Here is an 8,166-nt window from a genome sequence, read left to right on the forward strand (position 1 = left end):
TAAACGTTCTGCAAAATTTCAATATAAAAAATCGAAAGGTATTGAATTGTGCAAACTGGCAAAAACGGAACCAAAAGCAGTTTGGTCAAAAATTAGACGAAAAACTAAATCATCGTGTAAAGTTAATGCGGACAGTATGTACAAGCACTTTAAAGCTGTTTTTGGGTGGTGATCAAAAAGAAATATCGTCAGATATTAGAAAATTAATTAACGATCCATATGTGAATAATCTTTCTATTGAAGAACTTGACTGCACTATCACTGATTTCGAAATTAAAGACGCACTTAAAAACCTTCGATGTGTAAAAGTCCGGGATTCGATAAAATCATAGGAGAAATGTTCATGTCCGATTCCGAACTTTTTGTGCCTATTCTACTGACGCTTTTTAACTTTCTGTTCGATAATGGTTATTACCCTGAAAATTGGAGTGATGGAATTGTTATTTCTGTGCCGAAATAGGGGGACTTGCCAAACCCGAATAATTATAGACCAATCATACTTGTCAGTATATTTTCAAAACTTTTTACTTATATTTTGAACATATATAAGTTCAGCAAACCCAAAAGAGATTATCCCAGCAAGCTAATAAAGCTCTTGCGTCACTCTTTAATTCATTTAAGATGTTGTACATATCAACTCAACAGAAATGTGAAATGTTCGATAGTCTTGTGGGCTCGATATTAAGCTATGGTTCTGAGATATGGGGGTTTCATCATGCCAAGGACATTGAACAGGTTCATAATAAATTTTGTAGATTTGTACTGAAAGTTGGAAAAAAATCACCTATATGTGCTGTTATCGGTGAACTTGGACATTTGCCCATGCATATTATTAGAAAACAAAGAATACTTAAATATTAGTTGAAAATTGTTACCAAGAAACCTCCTTTGTATTTGATGTATATAAAATGTTAGTTAATGATGCTGAGAATGGGAAAACAAACTGGGCGTCAAATGTTCGTACCTTGTTAAATGATCTTGGTTATAATTGTTTCTGGTATAACCAAGAAAATGTATTTTTTTTCTCATGATGTTTTGCAACTACGCCTCTATGATCAGTTTATACAAAGCTGGCGTTCTATAGTATGTTGGATTGTGAAAAATTGGATATTTTGAAAATGTTCATAAAATTGACTTATGTTTGGAAAAATAATTACTTCTTGATGTCAATGTTAAAATCTAAACACAACTTGAGACTATGTCAATGTTGCAATATAAAAGCTATTGAAAATGAATATCATTTTGTAATGACATGTCCAGCCTATAGACATTTGCGTTTAAGACTTTTGCCTAAATATTATTGTTCTTGGCCTAATATGTCAAAATGTGTATCACTTATTCAAACATGTTCAAGAACTTTGGTATTAAAACTTTGTTGTTTGTTAAATGAAAACTGGAAACTACGGTCACAACTGATAAAGTAGATTATATATAATGGTACAATAACTATTAGTTTAATATGTTTGTTTGTTTTTTTTGTTTTTTTTTTGCTATTATTTTGCTTTCTATTTTCATTTATATTATGTCGCTTACTATATTATATATGTTGTTGATGCTATAGCATTATGTTATATGCTGATTTGCAATAAACTTATTACAATATTACAATTACAATAGTTACTTACCTATATCATTGACTAGCATGTGGGTGTAATTTGTGCTTCATCCAGTCAATATATTACTTCCATGATCCAGTATACTTCTACAATTTACTATGTCAGTTATCAATATCATTAATTGCCTCTCTTAGGGACGACATCATAAGATCGATGTAGGATAAAAAAATTTAAATCAAATAGTTTGGGGTGGGGGTCAACATTGCTGCAAGTTTTGTTAATCTAAAATCGATTTTACATATATCCCTATTGGTCAATCATTTTTCCCAAATTAAGTTAAGAGGAGGGTGTGGGGTCAGTGAAAAAAACTATGTGAATTAAGTTTTTTATCCTTCATTGAACTTTTGATGTCGTTCCTTATTGGTGTAATTTGTGTTAATTGGTTTTATTCTACAATTAACCGTTACGAGTCATTTCTGTAAAGAAAATTTTGTTATGGAATTTATGGTCATCAAAGACTTTTAACTCATGCAAGAACTAGCTTGGTGGAAGAGTTATTAATATACTTTTTATCGTAAAAACGTACATTTTTAGAAGGGACGTGAACCGGATGTGAAATCTTAAGGCAGAAACATTGTGTTAAGAAAAACCTATTACATCCCGTGGGAGGACTGACAGTTTATCCATTTGTGATTAAAACTTCAATTACTATTTCCTTATTAAAAGATTTAAAGCGATTTCTCTAAAATTCATTCAAGTTGTTAAATATTATTTACTATATATATATATATGAGATATATATATATATATATACGCATCCTGTTGTTGACTTTGTAGACATTAGGGTAGATTTGAAGTGGAGTATGGCGTGTGAAACGTTGCAATATTCACAAAACACAAAATATATGTTTATAAAATTAACTGATTGTTCGTAAAAACAAATATGTGTTCATAAAAATAAAATATAAACAATAATGCAAATTATTGAACGTATTTACAAATTTTAAGAACATATATATATTTTATTTTGAGAATACCATTTTAATTTTATGCCTGTAGATTTTGATTTCATGAATGATATTTTGATTTTATAGATCAATATTTTGTTTTCATGAATACATATTTAATTGTAATGAACAATTATTTCTTTTTATGAACAGTTGTTTGTTTTTATATATATATATATATGTATATATAGATTATTACAGAACAAACAAGAATGTGTCCCAAGTACACGGATGCCCCATCCGCACTATCATTTTCTATGTTCAGTGGACCGTGAACATGGAATAAATAGACAATAACTGTTTAGTGTCTTTAAATATCAGCTGTATTTGTACGAGGCTAGGAAATAAGGTGTATGCGAGCTTTTAGCGAGCTACTACACCTGTTTCGAGCCGAGTACAAATACAGCTGATATTTAAAGACACTAAACAGTTATTGTCTTTATCCTGCAATTAATTCTGTATATTGTTTGTGTTTTAAAAGACACAAAAACTAACATATTTAGTATTATTTTTTTTTCGATTTGTAATCCCTTGAGGCCCGCGTAATAATATCAAAATCACACATTACGCTGGAGACGGGTTCGCAAAAAAAGAATCTCGAATGATCAACAATAATACATCGCTCAAGGTGAATAATTATCTATTTTAACATAACAACTAATTTCATCAGTAAAAACAAATAACAAAACATTGTCAAATTTGAAACAGAAGTGTACTAGTTGTCCTACGCTTCAGACTTAAAATTGCTGAAATTGACATGGTTGATTTTGTAACACAATCATACACATTCAAGTTTTGAAATCGACAATTGTCATCGTCATTGGGCCATTCCAGTTAATTTCTGACAGGTGGGGATGGATGGGGAGAATTTTGTTTATACGCATCAGAAAAAAACATCATGAAAAACTACCTATCAGATCTAAAAATTAAACCTATCAGATGTGGAGTTTCTGTCCATATTGGGTGGATGGGCTTTCATGGGAAAAAATGACCTATCAGAATTTTTTACTGTAAGGATTGTACTCATCAGAATTTTAAATACAATACCAGATAATGCATAATACGTTACTGTCTACATTAAAAAGCACCCCCTAAGATCTGACATAAGCATTTTTGTAACCCCTAAGATGTTATTGTAACCCCTAAGATGTTATTATTTTAAATTATTTACTGCTGCAAGACCCTCAGAAGTTTTTTGCGTATAAGTGTACGTGTCGGATGAAAAAAACAAAATTTTCACCCCTAAGATGTATAAATTTTACACCCCTCAGAAAGGACCATCCAACCCCCTTTAGCAGATATTAACTGGAATGGCCCATTGGAATGCAACTGGAATACACATTCTGAGATCACAAAGGTTCAAACAATACTCAGTCCGGCAGTGGGCGGAGCTTTACAGCGATATCTGTATAGTGTGACAGATACAGCACAGCGATATCTGTAGGGCTGTATCTGTATAGTAGGACACCCAATTGCAGGATAAAATCTCTTTTATCATATACTTAGACTAAATAACATATGATTGTTACCGTATGATAATAGCATTAAATTAAAGTATTTTCCATATTTTTCGAATTGGTGCTTAGCGGGCTGATATGAAAAGTTTATCACATGCTTCGATTGTTATCACATGCCTTTCCGTAACGTTATCACATGGCATTCCGGTGATAATCGGCAAATTCCGGAAAATACACCTCACTGCTACGTTTTCAGTGAAAAAAACATTACAAAGTAGTGTACAAAACAATTATTTGAATGCTGGAAAGTATATTGTGTAAAATAATTAAATTAACTTTAAAAAAACAAATATAAAAAAAGTTATTAAATAAATGCATTTTTTAAGTTTTTCTGAAACATAATTTAGAAAGTTCCTTTAAAAAATTATTAAATAAATGCATTTTTTAAGTTTTTCTGAAACATAATTTAGAAAGTTACTTTCGGTCAATATCAGCACTCGAGCCATGCGGCTCTTGGGCTGATATTGAACCTAGGGCTGATAATACATGCGATATGAAAAATGCCATGTAATAATCTGATAATATGGCATAACAATTAGAAAGATCATATCATAGGGAACATGTTTACTAAGTTTCAAATGGATTGGACTTCAACCTCATCAAAAACTACCTCGATCACGGCAACGTTTCACACGGCCCCATAGTGGCGACACATTTAAAGATTCCACTGTATTATGCATGACATATCCGCTTCTCCTTCCAAACGTCGAAATAAATTTTCCCATCCCATTTTTGGTTGGTTCGGTTCGTTAATGACTTCAGTTTTGACAACGGAAACTCAAAGGGGTTTTATCTGAAACCCATGAAGTAAATTCGCATGCGCTTAGTGCATCAGTTTTACGAAGTTTCTGATGATAAAAAAATCCCTTCACAATCAACTTAATACAAGAACAAAGTTAATGTTCCGTATACGTTCATTTTCTGGGGCGCGAATTTAGTTAAAATTATTGAATTGAAGAATATCCTGAAATGGAAGCATTACATTTGGCAATGCGCGCATTTGCGGATTAAAATTGCGGATATGCGCAGTATTTAAATTCAGTTTTCAGATAACACAGGTAAAGATAATTCCCAATGATAAGTATGACAATATTTATCGTGAATTTTGAACATACTTGTTAATCTATATTTTTCATAATTATAGAATTATAAAACAATATAAAGTGATTATGAGGAATCTCGTAATAGCGTAACACATACATGTAACTTAATTGCAATATTTTATCGAAAAGTGATAGCTTTAGAATTTTATTTACTGATTTTATTTTGTAATGTCGGTGCGTTAAGTCAAGCTGGGAAACATATTTATCGTGAATAATTGCAAAGGTATTTCAGTAAATTCGCCATTTCCTCAATAGGCATAATTATCACTACCATCAGCAGAATCCATGCGTACTACAAAACCCGGAATCATTTCATGCTCACAACAATGAGCAATTATATGCAGCACTTTCATGTTCTACTCAGGGGCGGATCCAGCCAATTAAAAAAAGGGGGTCCCATCCCAGGACAAAGGGGTTCCAACTATATGTCCCCATTCCAATGCATTGATCGTACAAAAAGTGGGTTCCAACCCCCGGAACCTCCTGGATCCGCCACTGCTAATAGTATTTTTGTTTTTAGTGTTTTCTTAATTGAATATTCAGATCATTACGACATGTAAAATCAGAACTTAATTTTTTTATATTTCCAGGACTACGTGCCTGTTTATATAAAATAAAATGGACTTATCTTGGTGGAAAATCATGTAGTTAGATATGAAATAAATGAGTACTTACTGTATCTGTGTTGGTATTGTAATGTAGGCAAAAACATTACAGAAATTGTGTGTTCATGTAACCCCGACTTACAATAAAATGTTCTTCTATTCTATTCTACGTTATGATTTTTGAGCGTAAACAATTTAGCTTATTACGTATACAATGTGACATTACCCAGAGAAACTACAGTGCCAAGTAGGAATAAATACCATTAAGAGACCAGTTGTGTCAAACTAAATATTGACATTAGGATCAAGATCAGGATCATCGGTTACATTTCATATATTTCTGAAAATATAAATGAATTGGTGATTAACGCATTATTTGCGTATTTTATTTATTTATTTTGTAGCTAAACATATGTTATATATCAGTATGTATGGTCAGATTATGTTTCTGTATGTGAGAGAGAGTTGTTACCCTTTTGTCAGTATTTTGTATGAGGGTCTGGATGGGGGGGGGGGGTCTGTTATTCTGTAAACATTTAATTTTCACCCCTTTTTTCTCTAATCTTCAAAAAATAAGTCTATTCTTTAAAAGTGTTTTTTACGCATTATTCTCTAATTTATTCCCCAGTTTTCTTTAATCTTTAATTTCAGTTTGTTCATGTGTATCATGGCTATCATCACTACTGCTGGATGAGTCATATTCATCTGAATTTTCGGAGTCATCTAAAATTTCGTCAACTAAAATTTCGTTTGGTTTATTCATTGTCTCTTCTGTAACACGCACTTCATTGCTTATTCTGAATTCAATATGCCCCCTGTTTTGAATGTCCTGATTCCGGTATAAAGAAATTGGTAAAGTGCCAGCTTTGTCTTTGGTTGTTTCATCTCTGACACTTCTTTGTCTAATGGGTCGGTAATTTTCTATCCACGATTTCATTGCAACTACGTCAGTTTTAGATACCTTCTCAGGCCTCTACATTATCATTTTTTCTAACTTCGGACAAGTTGCAAGAAAATCAACTTGTCCGAACTCTTAACTCACTTGTCCGAATTTATAATTGAAAATCCTCCATATTGATTATACATGTTATATGCAATAATAACACTTGCACTTTGATTGTACCTAATAAAGATCAATAAAGGGAGCATTTTGTTATGTTATATGAATACCACATCAAAATTCATTTTATTATTTCAGACTGAAAGATTATTTGCAAGACTGAGCTGTCTGACTCATTGTCACTATCATGTGTTGATCATTAAATCATATCTCTTCCCATACCACTAGGTTCTCCTATTCATGGACCTATATTCATTCTGAAGTAGTGGTATGGTTTAAACAAAAAAAGCACCTTGTTTATAAATAAACCTTTTTGATTTATTGATGGTGTCAAACAAGATTTAAAAATTTATTTAGATTTTTCACTAGTTCCCGTTTTAGCCAACCATTTGGACAGAAGGAAACTCTGTCTTTGTGACGGATCCAGCCTGCGGAAGAATAGCTGTCGTGTCGGATTTGTTCGGAACAAGGATGTTTTTAAAAAGTCTGGGTTTACTATATAGGGCCTTTGGAATTCATGAGAAGGGAAACAAATATCCAAAGATTGATGTAAAGTCAACAGTAGAGCGTGTGTACGATGCAAAATCTTTTGTACAAGAGCATGTCCAAAATGCGAAAAACGTCCAACAGCTTCATGTTAACGTGACAAATGGCCCACAAGGAACCGTGTCTAACAAAACCTGTAGATCCATACAGATACTCCACTCCGGAATAAGCGAGTTAACTATAAATGTTCACGTGTTGTCTTCCGGTCAGTATCGCACAGAAGCCTCTACTTTGCTTACTTCTATTGTCGAAAACCTCCATGCCGTATCGCACCTCCGACACCAAACATTTTCAATGCTGGAATATGCCAGGGATTTCAGCACTATCATTCGAGAATCTCTTAAAAGAGTATCTGTTTGGTCTGTAAAGTATTTCACACACCCAACTCCTACTATCCCGTTCCTAACAGCAATATGCCTTTATCAGACGTTTTCGACATTAAATTTGAATTGGAAATAAAGAGCTGCTATTGGTTTTAATGTGTTATTTTCCGTGTTAAATACACTAACACTGTGATTCACCTCATCCCCAACAACAATAGATTCTCTCAACAATCCTAATCCATTTAAACCTTGCTTTGCAATAATGGTCTGTTGTGCGCCTGATTCCAAGTCGAATGCCACGATTCCACATTAGACCCCTTTTGTAGTACATATTAATTTGGTGTTTGACTTGATGATTCCATTTACACACAACACGTCATCCATTTGGTGTAACAATATGGCATTCCCGTTAACACCAATGCCGTCAAAAGATAGATTAATTTGGAATA

This window comes from Mytilus galloprovincialis, chromosome 4 (assembly GCF_965363235.1).
Source record: "Mytilus galloprovincialis chromosome 4, xbMytGall1.hap1.1, whole genome shotgun sequence".
Taxonomy (NCBI): Eukaryota; Metazoa; Mollusca; class Bivalvia; order Mytilida; family Mytilidae; genus Mytilus; species Mytilus galloprovincialis.